This window comes from Vanessa tameamea, chromosome 22 (assembly GCF_037043105.1).
Source record: "Vanessa tameamea isolate UH-Manoa-2023 chromosome 22, ilVanTame1 primary haplotype, whole genome shotgun sequence".
NCBI classification, from domain to species: Eukaryota; Metazoa; Arthropoda; class Insecta; order Lepidoptera; family Nymphalidae; genus Vanessa; species Vanessa tameamea.
Window position 1 is genome coordinate 8,028,919 of NC_087330.1, and position 25,639 is coordinate 8,054,557.

At 30.6% G+C, this 25,639-nt stretch overlaps 1 protein-coding gene across 7 annotated transcripts in view; it reads left to right on the forward strand.

Moving 5' to 3' along the window:
• Nucleotides 1–22,157: 22,157 nt before the first annotated feature.
• Nucleotides 22,158–25,639, forward strand: part of LOC113403631 (mucin-2-like) — a 54,516-nt gene continuing 51,034 nt past the window's right edge. For all 7 annotated transcript variants that reach the window (XM_064218425.1, XM_064218428.1, XM_064218431.1 and 4 more), the window contains exon 1: nt 22,158–22,272. The gene's annotated coding sequence lies outside the window, so the exon portion shown is untranslated. The remainder of the gene's footprint in view (nt 22,273–25,639) is intronic.

The window sequence follows — 25,639 nt, forward strand, 5'->3', positions numbered from 1 at the left end:
TTGTAATAAAAATATTTGTATGTTAAATATGCCTCTCTTAAGCGCTCTCTGCTCGAGTGAGCAGTGACAGCGTGATTTGTAGTAAAAATGACGAAGCCACATATTTTTCACCTTCAAGCTACTTAAAACATAATGCTTATTAAATAAAAAGGATCTATATAAATGAATTATGACTCCGTTCAGAATTGGCTAATGGCACGTAACGAAAACCAAAATAAACAATCAATTTGATAACATATTCTTGTCTAAACGTGATACCGAACGCAAATTAAAACATTCAAAAATACGAGTATGTATTCATGGTAAACCAGAACACGTATTTAACAATTCCAACTCTAGATTGAGATTCATATTTTGTACATCAATTAATATATTTTTATTTTATTTTTCTCAACTGGTTTTAATCGCTGTGTTATATGAGCATGAGCAAATATGATTCATTTAAGAATAAATCTAAACAAAATGTCTCATTAGTAAATCAGTCATGCCATCAGTACGATAGCTAATAAATTCAATAAAAACCGTTAAAAAACACTCTGAAATATTAGAGAGCCATATGACATTTACTGTAATATTATATATTAATAGCGTAAGCCGATTTTTGTCCCAGTGATTATAGCTGCACATAAAAAATCGGTTATGGTCTCATTTTGAAGAGCTGCAGCCATTGACGTGCAGAAAATTATAAAGAATACTTCATTGCAATTTACTAAATTGTTACTTATTAACAAAGACTTAATTTTAGAGAGCGAAAAATAGTTACTGGCCGATTAGACCTACGGCTGTAAACGAAAAAAAATTAAAAACGTAAACAACATTAAACTAAATTCTTATCGACAAACTCCAATTCTAACTGAACTAATTATACTATTTGAACATTAGAAAAAAAACATTTAAATAAGCTTTTGTTGTCGTTACGGTTTTTGAAGCGGGCAACATTATCAAAATAATAAAACAATGGCGGGAAAATTAAGCGTCTCTTCTAGTTAGGCTGGAACCGGGAACATTGTTTTAACATTATCTTACATTACTGTATCGTTTTACATTCATTGCTTAACTGAACCAATAAAGAATAACTTTATTAATTCATTTTGAGAGTGATACATATAACTCATATGAATACACCGTACTATTAACAATTAATTAACAAATAATAATATCTTTCACTTTCATAATCTTTGCGCCGAATGTACATGAGTGACTTGCAGTTTACTATGAAATGAAATCAAAACAAAACCTGTCATAGATATCGAAATTCCTAAAAAAATATTTTGAATAAACGCGAAGTTCCGCGGGAGATCGACTTGTATTTATTGTTATGAAATTTTAAAGATACACCTATCAAATTTTCGTGTCACCCTACATCGTATTTCAATATTTGACGAGTGGGTTAGGAAGTGAGATCTCACAGAATCATAATATTATTGTTATTAGTAGTCTTATATTCGTAGTATACTAGTTATTGTTCGCTGCTTCGCTCACATTTTATGGCTGGTCGTCCGGTGTTGAGCACAAAACTTCCAAGCAGAATATATTATATACATATATAATTGTATTTGACTAACGCGACTTTGTATTTTAAACGTTGAAAAATAGTAGCTACTGAGATTATGCCGGTTCTTCTCGGTAGAATCTACATTTCTAACCGGTGGTAGCTTCACTTAATATAGTTTGTTAAATGACGATTCAAAAGTGCTTGTAAAAGCCTACTTGAATAAAGTATATTTTGATTTTGATTTCTTGCTTCCAAATTTTATTAAATTTAGTTCTGTCGTTTAGCCTTGAAAGATCAACAAGGAGACAGACCGACAGTATTTCTTTTGCATTAATAATATTAGTATATACTAGTCATATTAGGGCTGAACCACTTCGATTATTTATTTGCTATGGTTTCAATTCGAAATCAGACAAAGCTCTTTTAGTAACAGCCCTGAAAGAAAGCACGTAAATATTTTTTAATCTTGCATCTAATCTCATATCATTTTCATTGAACAGAGGAGTATGAACCTGTGCTGTGGACACATGTGCTTGTGCATATATCTTACGATGGTCTACACTGATTATGTTCGGCCGTCGCTGCCGTAATCCGTTAAGGAGGACATTATAAATATATCTGCTCTAGTCTCTGTAAAATTAATCTTATTACACAATAACGCTGACAATGTCCGCTATTGTCTTGTTATATTCTTGTATTTTTGTGTATCTCGTAATGAAGACCATTCCCTTGCAATTTAGTGCAATTTTGTTATATAACTATTTATCTGTTAAATAGAAACATTAAATTAAGTTAGTTAGGTATAACAGCAGACATCACGGTAGCATGGCAAAGCGAACCTGTACCGTTAGTTTTTAGTTGGTGTTCCGATTAATCTCATATACCTACTTCGTGTTAGTCGCGTTTATCCATCGAGAATAAGATATAGCCGCAGCACTCTTGGTAATTGTCGGTTAATATTTACAATATTGTTCTGTTTTTTTTTTTATGATATCGTTAGGCGGACGAGCAAATTGGCCACTTGATGGTAAGTGGTCACCACAGCCCATAGACAATGGCGTTGTAAGAAATATTAACCATTCCTTACATCACCAATGCGCCACCAACCTTGGGAACTGAGATGTTACGTCTCTTGTGCCTGTAGTTACACTGGCTCACCCACCCTTCAAACAATACTGAGTATTGCTGTTTGGCGGTAGAATATCTAATCAGTAAATAAATAAAGATGAGTGGATGATACCTACCCAGACGGGCTTGCACGAAGCCCTACTACCAAATTCTGTATAATGTAACAAGGGTATTTTAAATATAATTAATGTACAGATCTATTCCAAAGCAAATATAATCAAAATTATATTTTGATTGCTGTTTATAATCGTGTCACGCACACTTAAACATCTTGTAACCACTAACATCACTCCCACTAATGCAAGTAAATAGTTTGAAGTGGGAGGGAGCGCCTTCGTGAGTGAATAGACGTATAAGGTATTACTATATTTAATACCTCGATAAATAATTTCCTTGATTAGATCCGTTTGCGGGCTTTGTTAGGTCATCATTATTTAACCAACACAATTTATAGTACAAGGTATTGTACTAGAAATATTGTATTATTTGTTATTATGACAAACAGAGAATCTGTATTCAATTTTCTTTAGATCAGAGACTTTTGAGAGAGAGAGAGAATTCAGAGAGTTTTTTTTTTTAAATATTTTTATTCTTGTTAACTGTATTGGTTTCACTATATAACATATTGCTCATTACAATTATTCAAAAATAAATAAATATCAAAAGAAAATATTTCAAAAATAGTATATATTTTTTGTTTGTAATTATACATATTTTAGTTATATCAAATAAAGATAAAGAAATGAGTCACAAAATATTACCATCAGCTTATGTACTATAATTTCAGTTATAACAGGTTTTGCTAGGCAATAGGATATTAAAATGTTTTATTAATAGACTAACGGTAAAAAATCGAAAGTTTGTTTTGGTAATTTTCGTACAAAAATTAAATGCGTTTTTTGCGAACTATTATGACTTTTTGCAATGGTTTTTATGCGGTTACTTGAGTATTTCTGAAGTTTCGTTGACATATAAAATTTAACCGTTTAACAATAAAATAAATTGAATATGTTTAACCGTACTACTCGTATAATTTGATAAAATATTTTAGCGAGGTAACGTTTAAAACAACATCCAGCTTGGTAGTAAGGCTTTATCTAAGTTTGTTCAAGTAAATCCACTTATAATATTTTTTCCACTATAAATGTTCTAGTAGTTCTAGCTAGAGTGATCTTACATCCCAAAAACTCTTAGCAGCTGGACTAGCACACGCCTTTTTTTTTTTAATCTGTTCTCAAAACTCAAACCGGAAGTAACTATACCTAACTAGCGAATCAGATTCAAGAATAGAATTAATTAGAAAGAGAAAGATATATATTTCATGTTACTATTATACAATTAATTACGAACTGCTTAAGATTAGGAGAATTGAAACGAATCTTTTCACTCGTTTCGTTTCTAAAAAGACAGTACACTTAAAATATTTTATATCCCTTAAAGTATAGAACCATTTGGAAATTATTTCTTTACCACGATATAACAATTATATCAGAACTTGTAGTTTTGGTAAAATATTTCATTCAATCGACTTCTGATATTGTATACACTCACAATGGACCCATTGTGGTAGTAATTACAACGTAATTTCAATGAGGCTCTACAAACTAGAGACTATTGAACAAATGTAAATTAACCTATATTTTTTATAAAATTATTATATTCAGATCAAAACTTATCTTAGCACATTTTATGATCTAATCATAGCAATAATAAAAATGAATTCTTTAGGTTTGTAATTATTATTATTAATAATTATTACAAACATAAAAATAACAATAAACATAATAATATCTTGACTTAGCTCACGAGGTTGTCGACATGTGGGATGTGGATACAGCAGTTATTGTGCCGATAGTCGTTTCAGCGAATGGCCTAATGGCCAAGAGCCTCGACCAACACCTTAAGAGGCTCTCGTTAGGCAGCTGGGTCAAGGGCCTGATGCAGAAGGCAGTACTCCTCGGTACGGCGCGGTTTGTGAGGAAGTTCCTCTCTCTCTGGGGCCCTGACCACCGGTGGCTTGGACCCTGTTCCCGCCACTCGTTGGCCTCTGTATTTTATATTTTTAAATATATTTTATATATTTTGTATTTTATATTTAAAAATGTATTATACATGAGTGAGAATAAATAAAGATAATAATAATAATAATTACGTATTAATATTTAACAGGCTGGGAAGACCTGGGTGGTTTGATATTATTTTAACTATTACAAAACAAATTTTAAATCTTTATTCAATAAAGAAGCGTTGTTTTGTAATAATAAAAAATCTCCTCTGAAAAAATACCTCAATCTTCCAGCTAAAGGCACTCAGCGGCGATATTTTTTTTCAAATATATTATCATTTAGGTTTAAAGAATTTATTTCTCATAAAAACATAAAGTTCACTTAGAATGAGATACAATCAATATTCTATAATAGGATGTGACAATATTTATACCTCTTGAACGCTTAATGTTTGATGACCTCCGTAGTTGAGTAGGGTGTACACCGGTTTTCATGGGTACGCCACTCCGAGGTCCCGGGTTCGATTCCCGGCCGAGTCGATGTAGAAAAAGTTCATTAATTTTGCTTTAGCTACTTACATTGGGATCAGAGTAATGTATGTGATGTCCAATATTTATTTATTTATTTATTTAAAATATATATAAAAAAAAACATTTGTAAACAACGCTTCATTAAAACTTTGATTTAATTGTATATACGTATTCTTTTAATTTTGATTTAAAAATATTCATGCTGTCCGCACCTTTAATATGATTATTTAAGTTATTATATACAGCTGCACTCCCTCAAACAGTATGGTTTTTTTACCCGACTTTGTACGTACACTAGTTAGCCTCAATTTATCCCTATTTCTTTTTAAAAAAAGTATATATATATTTCTAATACATTCCGAGTGTTTCCAGAGACGATTGTATCATTCCCAAATTTATGAATGTGCAAGTCTTATAGACTTGGTTGTTAGGTTGATTGTAGGGTTGTTAATTTTTTGGAAAACCGACTTTCCCTCCATCGACGATAGACCTTAATAATAGTTTTTTCAAACTACTACTAGAACTACTAGAACTATAAACTAATTATTATAATTAATAATTGCTTAGCTCCAATGTTTTATTGGTATTTGAACTGGAATTTATCAATGCTTCTGTTCTTTTATTGACAGGCAAATATGACATAATGGTCAGTACTTAAGAGCCGAGATGGCCCAGTGGTTATAACGCGTACTTCTTAACTGATGATTGCGGGTTCAAACCTAGACAAGCACCACTGTAATCATGTGCTTAATTTGCGCTTATAATTCATCTCGTGCTCGGCGATGAAGGAAACCTGCATGTGTCTAATTTCAACGAAATTCTGCCACGTGTAATTCCACCAAAACGCATTGGAGCAGTGAGGTGGAATGCTTCTAACCTTCTCCTCAAAAGGAGAGGAGGCCTTAGCCGTGAAGTGTGAAATTACAGGCTCAGTAATTCACGTAGCTGTCAGTCTTTATGTCACAGGTTCGTATGATTATAGCATCAAGAACCATTAAATTAAGAATTAAATTGAATGATTATAGCACTAATTATACTTAAACAAGATGACTCAATAATACAAGACATAAATCTTCTATTGCGGGTTCTTTTAATTATTCTCATGCTCGGCGGTAAAAGAAAATATCGTGAGAAAATTTACATACAAATATACATGGTTCGAATGAAAATCTGCCGTATGAATATTCAACTCACTTCACTACTAAATCAAAAAAATAGTGTTCATTTTCTTGTCTTAGCTGGGCAGATTCCAAGTGAGATACATCACATAGATGACACATTTCTTGTGCCTGTACTTTCACTGGCTCAATGAAGGTCGGTAATGGAATCCTTCCATTAATAAGTAGTAAGTCCATTGAGCTTGTGTTTTAGTATCTGCTAGTTATCTCTACATAGTATAAAACAATGTCGCTTCCCGCTGTCTACTGTACTGTACGCTTAGATCTTTTAGAGCCCCCGCAGACCCCCGACTTTATTTATTTTTGACTGACTGACTTTATTATTAAGAACCGGATGTATAAGTCTGTAATTGTTGTTGTGGCGATGTGACTTATTCGATCAAAGTTAATATCGAAGATTCCGCAATAATTGATTGAGAATTGGGCGACGCCATTTTGCAAAACACTCGCCGCGGTCGACCATTCGCTGTCAAAGCTCGGAGCGAAGTGAACTAACGGCTTAGTCGGCCGACTGAAAAATCGTCGTGTGCGCGTGTGGTACGGAACCAATACTGATTATACAGTTTGCCGATAGTTTAGTTTAAATTGAATCGGGAAGCCATTCAAACTTGTTTATCGACCGATACCAAATCGTCGTAGTGTGCGCACTTGCTTACATCTGCATACTGATTAAGCAAACGACTAAACTATCGGCCGATAAGAAGTCGGAGGTCTGCGGGGGCTCTTAAGCTACACAACGGACTTTATCAAGTAGAAGGTTAACATGCATATTATAGTAGAGAGAAACGTCAACTTTCCAACAAAGAATAAGGACTTATCCTGTTACGTTTGTCCTTCAATCTAAAAGTTATATATAGAACCTCATTGTACATATGTGTAGCCGGGACGGGTAGCTAGTAAACTATCAATTATGAATGAAATATATTTTTTCCAAGAAAACATATGTTTGTGTCTTGACATTTAATATAAGAAGTTCACGCGGTTTTTAAGTCGAATTTATTTTATTTTAGAATTCAAATTTCGCCACAGTTTCACATATTAAGGATAGAAGGTTGTATTTGTATGTTTCTATGTACCCATATCATTAAAAAAAAGAGTATTTTAATTACAGTACTTAATAGTATAAATATTTTCTTTATTTTTAAAGTTGTATTTAATATTGCATTGATTAATGTACGATATTTATGAAAAAATGAATCAGATTCTCGATTTTATTACCTCTCCGATTTAGTAGCTTTATTTATCCCGACCGGGCAATTGGTTCGCCTAGTGGTAAGTGGTCACCACTGCCCATATACCTTGGAGTTGAAAGAAATATTAACCAGTAACCATTCCTTACATTGTCAATGCCACCAACCTTGGGATCTAAGATATTATGTCCCTTGTGCCGGTAGTTGCACTAGCTCACCCTTCCAACTGGAACACGACAATACTAAAACATTGTTAGTTGGTGATACCTACCCAGACGGATCTGCTCAAAGTCTTACCACCAAGTATAACTAGTTTAACGTTTAAATTATTTAGTACTTGTAGCGAGCTGCCCGGCTTCGCATGGGTGCTAATACTAAATATGCCACAGAATGTCTTTATACTTCACATACACTTCGCAGCTTTTTCAGTAAATTCAGGGTCATATTGATCTAGTTTAAGTTACTTAATTGGATAAGGATTAATGTCGTATTGCTGGAAATCGCTTCCTAAATAAGTCATCATTTCTCGTAAAAGGTGAAGGATAAAAAATGGTTATAGTGGTATATCCCTAAGAGATAGACATATAACATCGCAGACTTTTTGTAGAACTTTTTAATGTGCACAATTACATTATGTTGATCTATCTCGTAGGGGTCAGTCTGTCAGTTGCAATGTAAGCGCAAAAATGTGTTTATTTACGACATCACGTTAGAAACCTCTAAAATTATCAGTGTTTCTCTACTATATTATACATGTAAACCTTCCTCTTGAATCATTTTATCTCCTAAAAAAACCGCATCAAAATTTGCTGCGCTGTTTTAAAGATCAAAGCATACATAGGAACAGACAGACAGCAGGAAGCATTCTCTTATACTTACTATGTAACGATTCAATATCGAAGAGCTTTAAAGAGATTACATAAGGTTTATTTTGATATGGATTTAATGTGTAATGTCACAACTAACGAAATAAAACTCGTGTCCGTTTAATGCTATTTCGTAAATGACAGGGCTATTCTCGTCGGTATTGTTTAGAAATCGCTGAATTAGCGGAGAAGCGATAATTTGTAATGCTATTGAATAAGATGCTATCGTTCTAAACGGACTTACGAAATGTTGCTATCAATTTATCTAGCCTTAATTTTTATTGAGAAAATGTTGAATTTTTTTCGTTTGACATATTATTGTATTAAAAAAAAAATTCAGATCTTTTTTATGTGTAGTAAACCTAGTAATATTTGATGTTAAATGTCAGCATACCCTCATAGCCATTGACGTAATATTCTTTTTTTTCAGTTTCCAGAACGAGTAAATACAGGCACAAAGCTGTCTTAGCTTCCAAGGCTGTTGGCGCATTGGCAATGAAACTGATGGTGATTTTCCTACTGCGCCAATATCTATGGATATTGGCCTATTAGATCCATTTCCCAGTCTACTTACCTATTTTACCTACCTTAAGTAGGTAGGTTTTCAAATACAAAAAAAAGGTCACTAATGTTTCATAAAATTAAACTTACCGTTATCGTCTTAATATAACAGAAAATAACTTATCAAAATAATCACAACATGGGAATTTAAAATTCTCAAACTAAATCAACAATAATAATGATGGAATTTCGATAACTTCATAACCAAACTAAAGTTGCAGTAGTTTAAGTAATATTGAGAGTTGAAGACGATATTTACAGAAAAAATAAGAGAGTTTCAAACTAAAACCTCCAAAAAGCGCTGCACTACATAACACTGTATAAGTTTTATGTATATTGCCTTAGCAGTTTTATTCAGTAAGGCATAGATTTTTTTACTACAGGGTGTTATTTCGTTATTAAAATATCGAATATTTTAAAACTGGTACAATTTCAAACTAGTGAAAAAACTTTGCAGATGCATGTAACGACTCGAGGATTAGTTGAGGCTTTAAAGTAGGACACACAAACGCACACATAAAATAAAAAAGTAAATAAACTTTGAATAGTTCATTATAATCTTAATACTCCTTTTGGGTAGCGGTATATTAAACTCAACTTATGGTATATTACACTGGCGTAACTCTAAAGATCAGGTATATAAACTGTTTTAATTCTCTAAGATGAGATTCTTGCCAGTACTTCTCAGAAGAATAATTTATACATTTTCATACATACAGTAGCCATTATATGTAACTACTATTACAGTTTATATATCCTGTAACAAAGCATTTTAAAATGTGTATTTAAATAAAAAAATATGTTCAAACGAACGGAGTCAGTTTTATGAATTTACACATAACAATATTCTAATCAAATAGACACGGAATACATATGCAACTGCTGCATATACTTAAAGCAACAAATAGATCACAAATATTATCATAAAATCAAAATTAAAATTGTAATAACAATTAATTATAATTTCATAAATTAGGTCAAAGTTTATTGGTATACGATTATATTATTGATGAGATTCTAATTTTCATATTTATGACCGAAAAATATTTAAAAAAAAAAGATTTGCTGTTTAAAATGTCAATGTCGTTTTGAGATGCTCTTTGTTGAGTTTGATTTGCTTTTAACTACTTAGTATAAATTACGTTTGAGGCCATATATGATACGGCCAATTTCGAAAGTGCTGAAACGATTTCAATTCGTTGATCACCGAATAAATAATAAATATCTCTCTTGATACTCGGGAACTGCTCAGAGTTTTTGATTCTATGGGATGCTGAGAAGTTTCGTCCAGTTTTCGGGTATATTTTTTTGTTGTAAAATTGTACACATGTTTGTTTCCTTGGCCGAGTTCCAGAATAGAAACTTAAAACCAGTGGTAAACCATTTACGCCTTTCAGGAATGCCCCTGGATTGTCTGCACCTTGGAGCTTTGACATATTATTTAAATATTTTTTTTACATTAGCAGCTAATAAGAGAGATGCTAGGAGAGATGGCCATCTCTCCCTTTGAGGAGAAGGTTTGGAGCATATTCCACCACGCTGCTCCAATGCGGGTTGGTGGAATACACATGTGGCAGAATTTCGTTGAAATTAGACACATGCAGGTTTCCTCATGATGTGTTCTTTCACCGCCGGGCACGAGATGAATTATAAACACAAAATAAACACATGAAAATTCAGTGGTGCCTGCCTGGGTTTGAACCCGAAATCTTCGGTTACTGACTAACATTCAGAATTTTCTTAACAGAAAGATCACAAACATTTTTTGTTATTTTTAATTGAACCCAGTAATTCGGGATCTGTATCTTATGACGTAGCAACTAAACCATCGAGGCAGTCATCCTAAATAAAATAATTGTTATATATTTAACTAAAATATTGACCGTCCCAGGATTAACACGGGTGCAATTTATTATTAAAAAATATACATATAATTTATAACACAGCAGGAATAATGTTGTTTTCAACGAGTGAAAAAAAATTAGAACTGAATTAATACGTCCGAAGATTTACTCCTACATACAAACAATCAAACATTACCAATTCATAATATTAGTAAGGATAAGTTCTTTATATATTATTTCTGAGCGTTTTTTGCTAAAATCTTCTAAGTAGCTGATAATAACCAACTTACCCAAAGACCTTGGCCATTAAATCTTTGTTGTTATAAGTGATGTAAATTAACCGATATCCTATTTCTATTCGTGTATCATAATCTCAACTCGCATCAAACAACGAGTACGGTTAGAATGATACGTATGTCAAATTAGATAAATTAAATATCGAATTCCTTATCAATATGTCGGGAGTACATTGTAAAATCTACTGTAATTTTCATTATTATAATAATAACATTTAAAGTAAGTTTCGTTTGATTTGTTGACATAAATTTACTTTAAGTTTTAGAGTTGTATTCAGAGCTGTCTCAAACTATGCTGGGGCCCTTGGGCACACATGAATTTGGGGCCCTTTTGGTAGATATTTATTACCATGTACAAATAATTTGCTTATGGTCAGGCCTCAAGTATAGTTTCAAATAGACGTTGCGGTAATTTTTGTAAATTCGTAGGAATCTGATTGGTTGTACAATCTTATGGCTATTTTATAGTATATCTATTTATATAATGAAGAACACGTCTTTCTACTTTTAATAGCAACTGTCGTCAATAGCCTTTTTTGGTAAATACATATGTTAGTTATTTCTTACAAATTTATCACTTACGAAAATTTACATAGCAGTCAACGTGAGCACAAACGTGTGAAGGAAATTAGTGGTTCTTCGGGGCCCTCTCAGGATGGGGGCCCTGGGCACATGCCCCATGTGCCCTACGGTAAAGACGGTAATGTATGTATTAGACATTATCGTAATTTAAAAACATATAATTTTTTGAGGAATGGAGTTCTTTTACGCGGTTTACAGTCGAGTGAACGCAAATCGTCGCGTTCTGGGACAAAAGATAGAATATACTACTATATATATTAGCATTATACTACCCCCAGGCGTCCTTTCCCTCTTCTTTTTCTCTTTCAATTGTAAACGATTTTATATAACATTATATAAACTTCTTTTATTGTTTTAAGTCACATGGGATTCAAAAAATTAAAGCGAGGACCGTCGTTGACAAGGTATTATGGCCAACTGACCGGTATCACACAAAGTTCATCGTGTATCGATAACCTAAAATAGCTGATATAAAACCTCAAAAAACACAATTAAAATTATTTTTGTCATATTTTTTTTTTAATTCAATTATTATTAAATTTAGGCGGACTGGATCGCGATTTTGCCTTAACTAGGTATAATGTGGTTACATCCGCGATTAATTAATTATACAGTCTCATAGGTTAGTCATACTACATCTCAAACATAGAAAATACTGTAACATAAAATGTGAATAGGTATACTTTTTTTTGTCGACGGTGTGTTGAATGCCTCACGTCTAATACCGGAAACTTTCAATTAATATGAGATTCAATTAATTGAATACCTTCATGTATATTATATACTTATTAGGAGTTTTATTAAGTACACCAGATCAGGATGGATTTGGTGTTAAAATCTCATAGACTTTTGCACAGCGAGAAGTATCAATTATAGTTATATATTTTTGTTTTATATTCATCTTACCTTTCCTAATTTTAAGGTAATAAATAAAGTTTTATATATATTTTTTAACATTACATTAGCTCACACAACCCCTTCCGGGCGAATTTTTCTCCTTAAAGGTAAGCAGTTTTTAATCTAATTACTCCTATTTCTAACTCGTGCATTGTTACATTAAAAATTATTTTAATAATTTTAACTTTTTTTTTTTAATTATATAAAACGTCACAAAAGTGTCAATTCGCTAAAATCCGTGCCGTTAACCCATTTCCCACTTCCCTTATGTCGGTATTGCTAGCCCAATACATCATTTTGGCATTTTCTTTGAATTTAAATAATAAAATAAATTACATTTATTTTATCAGTGCAGTGAAATAATTATTACAATTATATTTTATTATCTAATTCGTTTGTTGTATTTGTTGGAAGTCATTTTGCATCGTTTCAGATTAATTTAATAGCTGTCATCCAATAAAGGGTTAGTATTTGTTTGAAAATGTCGGAAATTTATTATGACAAATTTATTTTGCCTTATAATTGGCTTTTATAATAAAATAATTATTCTATAATTATTTCTTTGATTTAAATATGGATATAATTCCCATTTAATTTTCGTGGTGACACTGGCCACACTCCCGCAATCTTTCAAAGTTTCAATAATTTTCGATTTCGTTCTTTTTGCATTTTTACATCTTCGGTTTAACACCGAATTCAAACTTCAAATTCGATATATTGAATATATCGGTGAGTTACCTTTATAGTTGAGTTTCTTAATTTGTGATTGATTATTACTTCAGTGCTTTAACAGCATATATCTTTTCAGAATGTATTTATAATGGAGTTTTAAAGTTTGATAAAAACTTTATACAACATATTTCTACCGACTTTAATAAATTGTAAGTCTTTAATTCTTGTTTTTGCTTAAATGCGTTGGTTTGCAATTCAGAAAGTCGTAGTCATGTTTAATTTGTGATTTACAGTGATTTTTGACCCATTTGAAAGTTTCTCAGGAGTTGAAATCGTCATTTAAAGTAAGCAGGACTTTGAACCTCCAAAAGGTAATTTACTGCTTACATCCCTCGTTAAAGGTATTTATCTCTTGGAAATAATCCTTGATTATTGAACCTGTATATTTCGTATTGCAGGAGGTTTTTTTTTACCCACCACATGGATTTGAATATTAAGTGTGGACGGCTGCAGTTTCCTGGTTGAGTGTGTCCAGATAGCTGCTGGTGCAACTCCAAGGATGGCATGCCTGTTCCCTTAGATATAAACAATATCCACGTGTAGCTGGAAATTTGGTGATTTAATTAATTATATTATATTACACTTTAATTTTTTATACAAACTGAGTTACACCGGCCTGGCGAACGGTGTACTAAATAATTAAATATACAATCTTTAAATCGTCAGTGGCGCCTAAATTTTAATATTTAATAAGATAAATTATAATGCATTAAATTTTCAAACATTCCTTTTATCCCAAGTGACCCACGCTGAGTCTAGCTGGCATATTTTTTTTAAATTATCTATAGTACAAAAGCTGTAACTAAACTTATTGTAAGATTTATAAATTTTGGTTTCTACAATTAAATAGTTATATAACAAAACAGTTTTCTTTAAATCCATACCCACATTAAAAAGGTAACAGCATCTATGACGAGAAATGAGCTATTAATAATTTTATTGACTCAAAATACTCTCGTATTCCTGATTGTACGTTAATTGTAATTCATGTTTTTCATATATTTTTATTAATAATATTCTAAATATCCCAGGGCCGCCATCTTTTTTTTAATGTGATTGTAAGAATTGTAACGAAACTAAACCGTTCTCACTTGTTCTCATTGTAGGTTAATTGTAACGTGATATTAATCATAAGCGAGATGAGATTCTTTGTTAATTAATTTATATTACTTCCTATTATAAAGGCCAAAAAGCGCCGACGCCGCGTATATGATTCGGCTTCATGTAATACTAACTAAAACTTCATGTTTCACAATGCCTCTTCAAAACATTGGACTACTACTGGAAACGACTTATCTGCTTAAATATTTACGAATTTTGATGGCGATCGGTTGAATCGTATAGAAGTTTATTTGTTCCTAGCACTCGAGCCCAAATAAAATGAATATTGAATATGTATTATGGGTTGAACTCAAACGGTAACGTAATCTATTAATGTTAGATTTATCCATTTATAAATATAAGTGTGCTTAAAATAAAACCATTCTAAATAATTATTAATTTTTTGTGATCTCAATATGTAATATATTATAATATAACAAACAATTATAATAATAATTAAATTAATGGTTATTTAATGAAAGCAGATTTTATTTCATATTTTAAAATTAACACCGATTTTTATATTTATATCGTAATTTAAATATAAAAACTTTTCGTTCATTCATGGTCAATATTAAAAAAAAATGCTATACCAAATTTAAAAAGATTAATGAACATAAGGACAAGGACGCTAATAATTCTCAAATAAAAAAAAAATTAAATGTCAAAACGTATTTCTAGGAAAGTAAAAGTTTCAGCCTATGACACATTGAGTACATTTAACTACTCTTTCGTAAACGGTCCGTCTCAATAACCAGTTCTCATCGCTACTTCGACCATTTTGTGATAAACATCTTATTATGTCATTACCATGAGAATTATTAAATCATCTTGAAACTTGTTTAAAAAAATATGTTACAATAGTGAACATATATAATATATGAACATATATATATATTAAGTATATTGTTTGGCTAAATGATCATTAAACAATTTGTGTAAAATAGTTTTTGTCCTAATGAGTTCTGTGTGGCAATTGTTTTAAGAACCAATGACAAAATTCAAACAGCATTGAAAGTTGGAAGATTTTGAACGATTTTAAAAATAAAACGTTTGAAATGCTGCTGGAAAATATGCAATAACATCGGACTATTGAACTCAATCTAAATGAAAGAAATATACACTAAGGGTACGGACGATGTGCCTGTCAATATATTAGTAGCTAAATGGTCGGCAGTACTAGTCATACGTAATCTCGGACCCTCCTTAAAATTTCTCTAAAATATTCTTCATGTTCAAATGTATTCCAATTGTCATGATGTTCATATTACAACAAATATGAAAATAGACGAATGTATTACACTATATCAAAGTAACAGCCAGTAAATTTCCCACTGTTGGGTTAAGGCTCTCTAAGTCTCCCTTTTGAGGAGAAGGTTTTTGAGCTTAATCCACCACGCTGCTCCAATGTGGGTTGGTATACATATGTATCTGAATATCTTTGAAATTAGACCCTTGCAGATTTCCTCGAAATGTTTCACTTCACCGCTGAACACGAGATTAATTATAAACACAAGCTTAGCATATGGGAATTTAGTATGGCTTGCGAAACCCGCAATCATCGGTTAAGATGCAAGCGTTCTAACAACTAGACGACCTTCGTGGTTGAGTAGTGTGTACACCGGTTTTAATGGGTATGCCGCTCCGAGGTACCTGGTTCGATTCCCGGCCCAGTCGATGTAGAAAAAGTTCATTAGTTTTCTATGTTGTCTTGGGTCTGGGTGTTTGTGGTACCGTCATTGCTCCTGATTTTCCATAAAACAAGTGCTTTAGCTACTTACATTGGGATCAGAGTAATGTATGTGATGTTATCCAACATTTATTTATTTATTAAAAAAAAAAAGTGGGTAATCTCGGCTCAATATGAGTATGATGATATGAATAAACAAACACTGTTTAGTTTTGGTGTATGTTTGTAAGAATTCAGACAGACGGAAATTCCTTACAATGTGTTTGATGTATCGCTAGCATGTGATATAGACTAAAGGTCGTGAAAATCTTAGTAGAGTCGAGTTCGAAGCTCTTTTTATTCGATTTATGTGTTATCTATATCAATGGGATATGATAAGGATCAAACACAAACTAAAAAAAAAATTAACACTTATGTACAAAAGGTTTTTATAAAATTAGTGAATTTATATTGATAGCACCTTGGGAGTTAAACTATTTCTTGCTGGCTATTTCTTTTTCATATTGAGTATATCTTAACAATCATAAATTGATAAAAAAACCCATTGATTGATATGACTCCTTGATTCACAGGTCAGGGTATTTTCATTTCCGATACGGTTGGGCTTAATTTGATAATAAGTATATTATAATAAGGTTAAGCTTTTAAATTAAATAAAGGAATTTGATTTGATTTATCTATTCTTTATTTATTTATTTATTTAGAACTACCAAAAAAAGATACAATAATTCGTGTACAGCAGTAATTTTTAGTAATACATTTCAATTGTTCTTTTACTTACAGGTAATTACAACATGCAATTTGTTATAGGTAATCATCGACTAACAGAGTTACATTAATAAAAATAATAGATATTAAATTGCGTAAAAAAACAAAAAAATCATGTTTACAAAATATAGGATTTTTCTTAATTTATGTAAAAATTAAAAATTTTTTTTTTAAAGGAGTAGATACTATCATGCAAGATGTCTAGTTCATTGATACTAGTCGATAAATCGTTATACGTCCTATGATTTTAATTTCTAATATTGCGACTAAATATAGTAACATAACCTATTAATGTCTCCCTGCTGGAGTAAGGTCTCTTCTCTTTTTAAGGAGAACATTTGAAACTTTTATATTCCACCACGCTGTCACCTTAACATCTGCCACGTGACATTTTCGTGAATGAACAGAAATTAAGAACATTAAAAGTCAGTAGCGTTTGCCTGGATTTGAACCCGAAATGATTAGTTAAGATTCAAGCGTTGTAACAAAATTAAAACTTTATACAATAATCATAGTTTAATACAGCTAAACCATCCAGCGGAATTTGTAGGTACCTTTTACCCTTGGTCATGCCATAACTTAGAAACGACTTAACTGAATTTATTCATTTATTTTTTATACTTTTTATTAATTTGTAGACGGTTCTTACGAAAAGAAAATTTTCAGAAAACTTATAATTTCTGATTCAATTGATGCAGAAGGTGTTCTTACGAAAGGTAAATTTTCAGTGAATAGTTAAGGGAAATGTTTAAATTGAGTGTTTAATTTAGCAGTTCATCGCGACAGATGTAGACACCAAAGATGAAAGATTTTTGTTAGTTTTAAGTTAAAGAGGAAATGCGATTCGTAAATTTGTATGAATTGGAATCGCCCTACGAAGTCTACTTACCTACCAACTTCAATAAAACATGAATACTATTACAATATCGTTGTGTATAATACAACTGTTTATTTTAACGTTTATAACTTTACAAACGATGTACAATAAATATTAATTGGTAAAATAGTTGTTAAAATTAATTAGTTATTTTCATGTTTTCACCATTACCTTTGGATATAAAAATCAAGGCCTACAATCTTGATACTGTTGGAATAAATAACCAAAATTAATAATTGTATTGTAGATTTAAAATGTATCCTTAATTAATATACGTTAGTTCGTTTCGTTGATTATACACTTACAATTTATTCAAATTATTTTTCGTTACGTAAAAATTCTTGATTTTTATATTAAAATTAGTAATACTAATAAAACTGTTGGTAGTTCACCTTTATTTTAATAAAAACTATTTTTATTATTATATTACAGATTAAATCGTTTTATAGGTGACGATTTAAATAGACAAATCATTTTTTTTTTACAATTTGTTTATATCAAAGTCAAGTGAGGCAGAGCGATTGACTAGGTTCGATTATAAAATATATATTTTATGATCGAATTAATCTTCAGTAAGTAGGGCATTTAGCATGCCTGTCGGAGTACCACCCATTCATTATGTATTCAACCACTAAGCACCAATACTTTACAAGGGTAAGGGAGCTGGTGTAACTCTAGGCACAAGGGACATAACATTTTACCTCCCAAGGTTGGTCTATTGTCGATCATAACCACATACCATAAATTAGCCCATAAGCCCGTCCAATAACCATTACTATAAAAAAAAAAACTATAAAGCATAGTTTAGTAACAGTTAGCATAGTTTAGTGAGCTTAATTAAAGAGAACTATTTTTATATTGATAGGGTCAATATAAAAATAGTTCTTTTAATTCTAGTTATTTTAATAAAATTATCATAGCATAACAATGTAATTAATATTTATATTAAAATAAGACGTTTTACATAAAAACAGAAGCTGATTCTTGATAATCTAATAATATAATTAAAATTTATTTGTAACATTTGAATATATCGGTCAATAATTATTAAATCAAGGTTCAATGACTGACATATTTAGCATAGCTTTGTATATTTGTAAACAAGAAGGTGATGTTATTCGATAATTAATTAATCGTCTATAATAAAAAATTTATTAAAATTGACTTCAGTTAACGAATTAAAAAATATTTATTTATATAAATCTGAACATACTATAATTAATCATTTATCACGAACCGAAATAAGGAATGGTTGGAATACTCTAAACTGCTAGACTGCCGCCAACACACAAACAACTAGTACCGTCTTCCGGTTTAAGGATTAATTGAGCAAGAGTACAGGCATAAGGGTTAAAATGATCTCCCTCTTAAAATAGTAGTTAAGTTATCAGGGTAACTTCTGAAAAATATTGACTGGATTTGAAATGTGTAGGACTGAACCTGACTAAGGACCTGCAGTCCTTTTTTTAATTTAATATTGATAGGCAGACTGGCAAACGGGTCACCTGATGGTATGTTACCCATATACACTGACACTGTAAAAATATGCACCATCCTTTACATCAATGCGCTATTAACCTTGGGGAATAAAATTTTATGTCCTTGTGCCTGTAGTTACACTGGCTCACTCATCATCCAAACCAGAACACAATAATACTAAGTATTGCTATATGTGAAGGAGGATAGGTAATGAGTGACGCGAATTAAAATACTAGAAAACACGGAAAACAAAAGAACAGAGTTACCGTGTATACATACCTTTACAATTCGCAATGTGATAATACACAGTTACGTTTTAGTTATTACTATGATAATTATAAGTCATGTGTTTAGTCTATGAAATATATTTAGGACACGGGGTTGGACTTAACACGTGTGTGAACACAATCTTTTGTTTGTATTGCACAATCAATCCTTTGTACCAATAATATAGAGTTAGGAACTTATGGATCAAAGGTTGTGGGTTCAAATTAGGTCAAGAAGGAAAAGTTCAAGGTGGAAATAAAATGCAACATTTCTATATGTAACGTTTTAAATGTTAAAAAGTTTCGTTTCTGTCGTAAGGGTAGAAGGGAGATTGTCTCTCGATATGTCACGTTTGGTTGACAGATGAAAATGAGACGAAAATATACGATAAAATAACTGTGAACCGCACTATTCGCTATTCTAAATTCAAATAACAAAGAACCGCGCTGTTTATTAGTGTAACGATCAAATTTAAGTTCGAATTCTAAATTCAAATTAATACCATACATATTTCTATAATATGTTTTTATTATTAATATTCATAATTTACAACAGCAGCTATATAATCTGTGCTGCGTTTTTATTAAAAAAAAAAAACTCCTCGGTTTCTTCTGGGTCTCTATGTTTTGATGCTTCTATTAAATATATTAAGAGGTTGTATCATAATCTATTTATTCTGTGAGCAAGTAGCTTTACATGATTTTATTAATATAAATCTACCAGTTAGGAATGAGGATGAGATGTTGATGCCCAGCATTTAACCATTTTTTAAATGAAATACATCGTAAACTATAAATCTTCATGATATGTCATGTTTGGAAATCAACGAATACGAAATTTAAATCACATACAGCGCAATAATAATATGTACATATATATTTACGTTTATTTAATAATTGAATAAATTTATTTTTAAAGATTTTACAAGCTTAAAATGTCGAAATAATATATATATATATATTTTAAGGTAATTATAATCGCTTCAAAAGTTTTAATATCGATTAGCTGAATTAATCTTTTTTTATGTTATTTATCAAAGTTTTAGTTACCAAAGCGAATCAAATATTATCATTGAATTTAACCATTTACCTATTACTAGATAAAATTTAACGACCTCAATATGAATTACATGATATTACTTTTATAATAATAAACATTTTCTAAATATTAGATAAATTCTTAAATATAGGTAGAATTAATATTGTAAAGTAAAAAAAATATTGGTTAATATAAATTTTACTGAAAAAAATTATCTTACCTATACTAATATTATAAATGTGAATGATTCTCTGTCCGTCTGTTGCACTTCCACGGCCAAACCACAGAATCAAATTCAATGAAGTTAGTTATGAAATAAACTTGACCGTCAAGGGCAACCATCCCCTTAAACGCGCTCAAAGCCTTCTAACTTCAGTTAATATATGTCCTATACATACTTAAGTATAATTCAACAGCATATTCGTAGTTTCATAACTTTAGTTTTGCCCTTTTATAATTAACGTGAGAAACTTAAAGGATGCTGACCGCCAGCTGAGTCTATTCCTTATATTTAAGAATATATTCGGATACGTGAACGTCACGACGTTTTACTTCACCGCCGAACGCGAGATGAATTGTTAATACGAATTTCAGATTCAGAATTCGCAGTATCACTATTTAGGAAACCATGCACTGCCTGAATCATCAAGTCTGTCTCTAACATTAGATTTAAGAAACTATTAGCAATACACATCCAATGGCTCGTTGGCGTAATTATTTTAATTGAGATTTATGAAGTTCTAACCTTTTATGGTTTCAAAATTAATCCAGATGAAAGAACTTTGAAATCGATTTCAAAAGCCCATGTAAAGTTTAAGCGTCTATTGTTTTTTTTTTATTTTGAAAGTAAAGGTGCGATACAATTCGGCCGAAATATTTGGATCTCGAAAATACAAATTAATTCGCAAATACGTTTACTCGGTGGTAGGACTTTTACAACCCATGCATGTTTCCACCAATCAGCAATACTTAGTATTATTGAGTTCCGATTTGAAAGGTGCAAGGGACTTCAAATCTTAGTGCCCAAAATTGGTGGCGCATTGGTGATGTAAGGAATGGTTAATATTTTTACAGCGCCATTGTCTATCATGGTAACTACTTACCACCATTTGACCATTTGCGTTTGCCTAAAAAAAAGCCTTTTCTGTCCACGCATATAGAAATAAAAACGAAAGAAGACCCATGGAACCACAACTTCAAAAATGTTATCTGGGACAGTTACATACTTATAGTCGGATATTTTGAAGAAAAAAACTGCCAGGATATCAGAAGCGGACAGATATACAATCATAACAAAATTGTTTAGATTATTTTATTGTATTCAGAGTATTGTATTCAGAGTTTGATCTAAACTATATAGTTTAGATCAAACTCTGAATACAATAATGTATATACATAGTCATACTTAAATCCTGTTATATATAACTTGACCTTAAATTTACTATAACTAATCAGAAGACACGCTTTTGCTTTCAATAATTTAATTAATATTCTATTGTTTCCAAAAAAAACTACAATAATATGTAAAAAAAAAAAAACAGTTCGATGGATTCCAAAAGGATCCCAATTGTTTAGCGATCAATGATGTCAGTGGTGTGAGGCTATATAAGAGCTTTCTCTAGCGATGCGCGCGAGTCTCCCGACTCAGCCGCAGAACGCACTCTGACCCCGGCGCACGCGCACAACGAGACGTAATATATTGAACTTGTGTTTGTGTGGTGTCGTGATTATTTTTCTTGTGTGCAGGGTGAGTTAAATTTTTTTTTTTTTTTTTTTAATATTGTATCTTTTATTACGATTATTTTTGATGTAAGTAATGATATTTTTGTTTAAAAAACTGTTTGATAATTTAAATATACATCGATTAAAAAATAGTTACAGTATTATTTGAGTTCTGACATATTCTTCATGTCGCAAAATTTAATTTCTACTTATATATTATATTAACTTACATATACTTAGTTTAACTTATAAGTTAAACTAAGATCTCACGTATATGCATTACTTAAACTTTCGATACTTAATGTAGTAACTTCAGGATTTACGTCGATATAAAATAAATTAACATATTGTAAATTTAATTACAATAGTTATAGCGTATTTAACTCATTAGTATTCAAGTAAAATAACAAGTTTTTCAAATAAAATTACACCGAAGATTTCCGTATTGGAAAAGACATCAACGCGATACTATCGTCGAGTTATCATTAAAATAAAATGATTATTTATATGAATACCGACTTAACGGGTAATATTAGTAGGTAATGTTAAAATTAATTAAATAATTTATTAATAAAATATATCTAAATATTTTTATAAAAAAAATCACGCAAAAACAATGTATACGAAATATATTAAAACAGTTATAAGATTACTATGAACTTAGAACATAAACTAGGACATTTGCGTTAAATGTTAAAGCTTTAGTCGTTTAGTATTCAACATATTGTAGAGTCGATGACAGTTAAAGGTTGAATAGTAGGATGCGCAAGCGCATGTAATGCTAGGGGCACACTATCGTAATACATAATGTTATAATAAAAGACAAAATTACAAACTAATTTGTGATATTATTATATAAAACAAAATTTTATTAATTTACAAAAATACTTATTATTATTCAATTTACACAACCGTCCTCCTTTTTTTATAAGAATAATTTATATATTTATATTTAAAAAATATAATAAATTAGTTCATTACATATATTATTTGTAAGTGTAAAAAAAAATTGATATATAATATAAAACGTATATAACAATAATGATTTATATCTCATCAATAAAAATAATCCTTATCTACATTTATAACATTCGTGTAGTTAAGTCCTTATATGGAAGCATTTGTTCAGTCATTATGTATAGATCTTATGCCAGCTGCATCGCTCATTGTCTCATTTAAGTTTTCCGATTCGATTTTATGTGATCGTAATAATGATATAATGTTTGTTTATTTCTATAACTGCAAATTATATTTCTATGCAATGAAAACATATTTAATTTAATATCTTGCTACTTTTTATAAGTAACTATTAGGAGGAAATAATTGACTTATATGGTACGGTCCGTCAACCTGCCTAACTTTTGAATATGTTTGAGTATCAAACACACAAACAATCTCATTTATTTAATTTAATAATAGAACCTTATTGCAAACCTTCTCGATCCATATAATGGTTGTAATAAAAAATAATTTACGAACTAATACATGGAAAATTAATATAAATAAATGTTCTACGCAGTAAATTATGTCAAATAATAAATTATAATGAGGTTATGTAATTAATTTTTATAAATTGTGAATTCGAGAACTGTTTATAATCCAATATGATATTTGCTTTGTCAATAAATAACAGTGAACATATTTTGACCCGCGCTGTGCCCTTTGAGACTCCAAACCCATTCTCTAAACATTCCATTGAATACTAATAACCCGTTTTTAGAAACTACTCGTAATTTAATTTACGAAAAATATTTTCGTAATCACAAAGATTTTCATTTAAATCTATCTTCAGTCTATTGTTTTGTTTTTAAATTTATGAGCAACATTTTCGAATTTCACACCAAATATAAGTTGACGTAATGCCTTCTGGGGGTTTATACGACATAGAATTTGTTCAATGCGAATTGACTAGAAATTATAAAAAAAAAATCTGAAGTAATAAAACACAAACCGTTAGACAAATATCAGATTTCGATGGAGATCAAATTAAAAGCAGCAATTTTTCACTGCGTCACTGCGTTTACGGGTAAACTAAAATAAAAGTCATCTACAGAAGAGATGATATTTGATTTATTATAGTTTAGTATGTCAACTAAATATCAGATCATTTCTTTTAAAAAATTTCACTTGAACATATCAAAATATGACGTGAAGTGAAAATACATAATTATGCAAATGAGTTTTGAATGCTTAGAAACACAATTTGCTTTAATTAGGCTAAAATATTTAAATAAATTTATTTTTGAATGTAATGTACCTCGTGATGTTACTATATTGCTTTCTTTGATTCCGTCAAGTGTTATTACAGTAGTTTTATCTTATTTGAGATACATATATTATAAGAATAAGTAAATGAAATAATTATTATAGATGTATGTATGGTAATCACTATTAATGTTACAACAATGTTACAACTAAACAATATTAATGTTGTTTACACCTTTAAAGACGTATCACTTTGTATGTTACCCTAGTCAGATATTAATTTTAAGTGCTTAGTGATATGTTGATGGTGTAACTTTTCCAATAAATAAATAAATAAAAATAAAAAAAAATTCACTGTATAGGATGTCACTGATCCCAGAGAATTTACGTTTATAATTAATTCATCTCGTGCAGCTAAGAAAATCTGTCACATAACATACGCTTCAAACATTTTCCTCCGATTGAGCGAAGGTCAGTTGTACTTTCTCCAGGGTAACTTTGACATACAAAAATATATGTCACTTATTATTATTATTAAAGATTGGTCGCAACAGACTTAACACCTAAGTCGCCAAATGTGATATATTTTCATTATTACTCGAAGTTATTTTAAGCTTTATATGCCATTATGTGGTATTGTGTCATTTACTAAAAATCGTAACATCACAATGATCTTATGAATTTGAATTGTATTGAATTCCACGATAAGTTTTTATTAGAGAAGTCGTAGTAAACATCTTTATATATCATACTAGTATTTTTTTAGTTGTGAGTCAACATCGCAAAATGTATGAAACATTTAAAAAATATATATTTAAAAAAAGAATCTGTTTAAAAATATCGAATCAATTCAGACTCCGCAAAACAATTTTATCAAATACAATAAATAGTTGTTTCGAGTTATTAATTTAATTTAATTTATTAATTGAATGTCATTGTTCATATGATCCAATAACAATTCTTAAGAGACTACGAAGGTTATGTTATAAGCAACAGTGAAAACAAGTTTATTTCACGGTGAATATCAATCACAAGCCTGCTATGAAGAGAGACCACCGTATAAGTGGTCAGCCCATTTACTTCTCATAGCAAATATTTTTTCATTCAAACGATTAATTTCATTTGGAATAAAATAATCTATTAATTCAATACGCACATTTAATATAACCTCGTGATTTGAATACTCT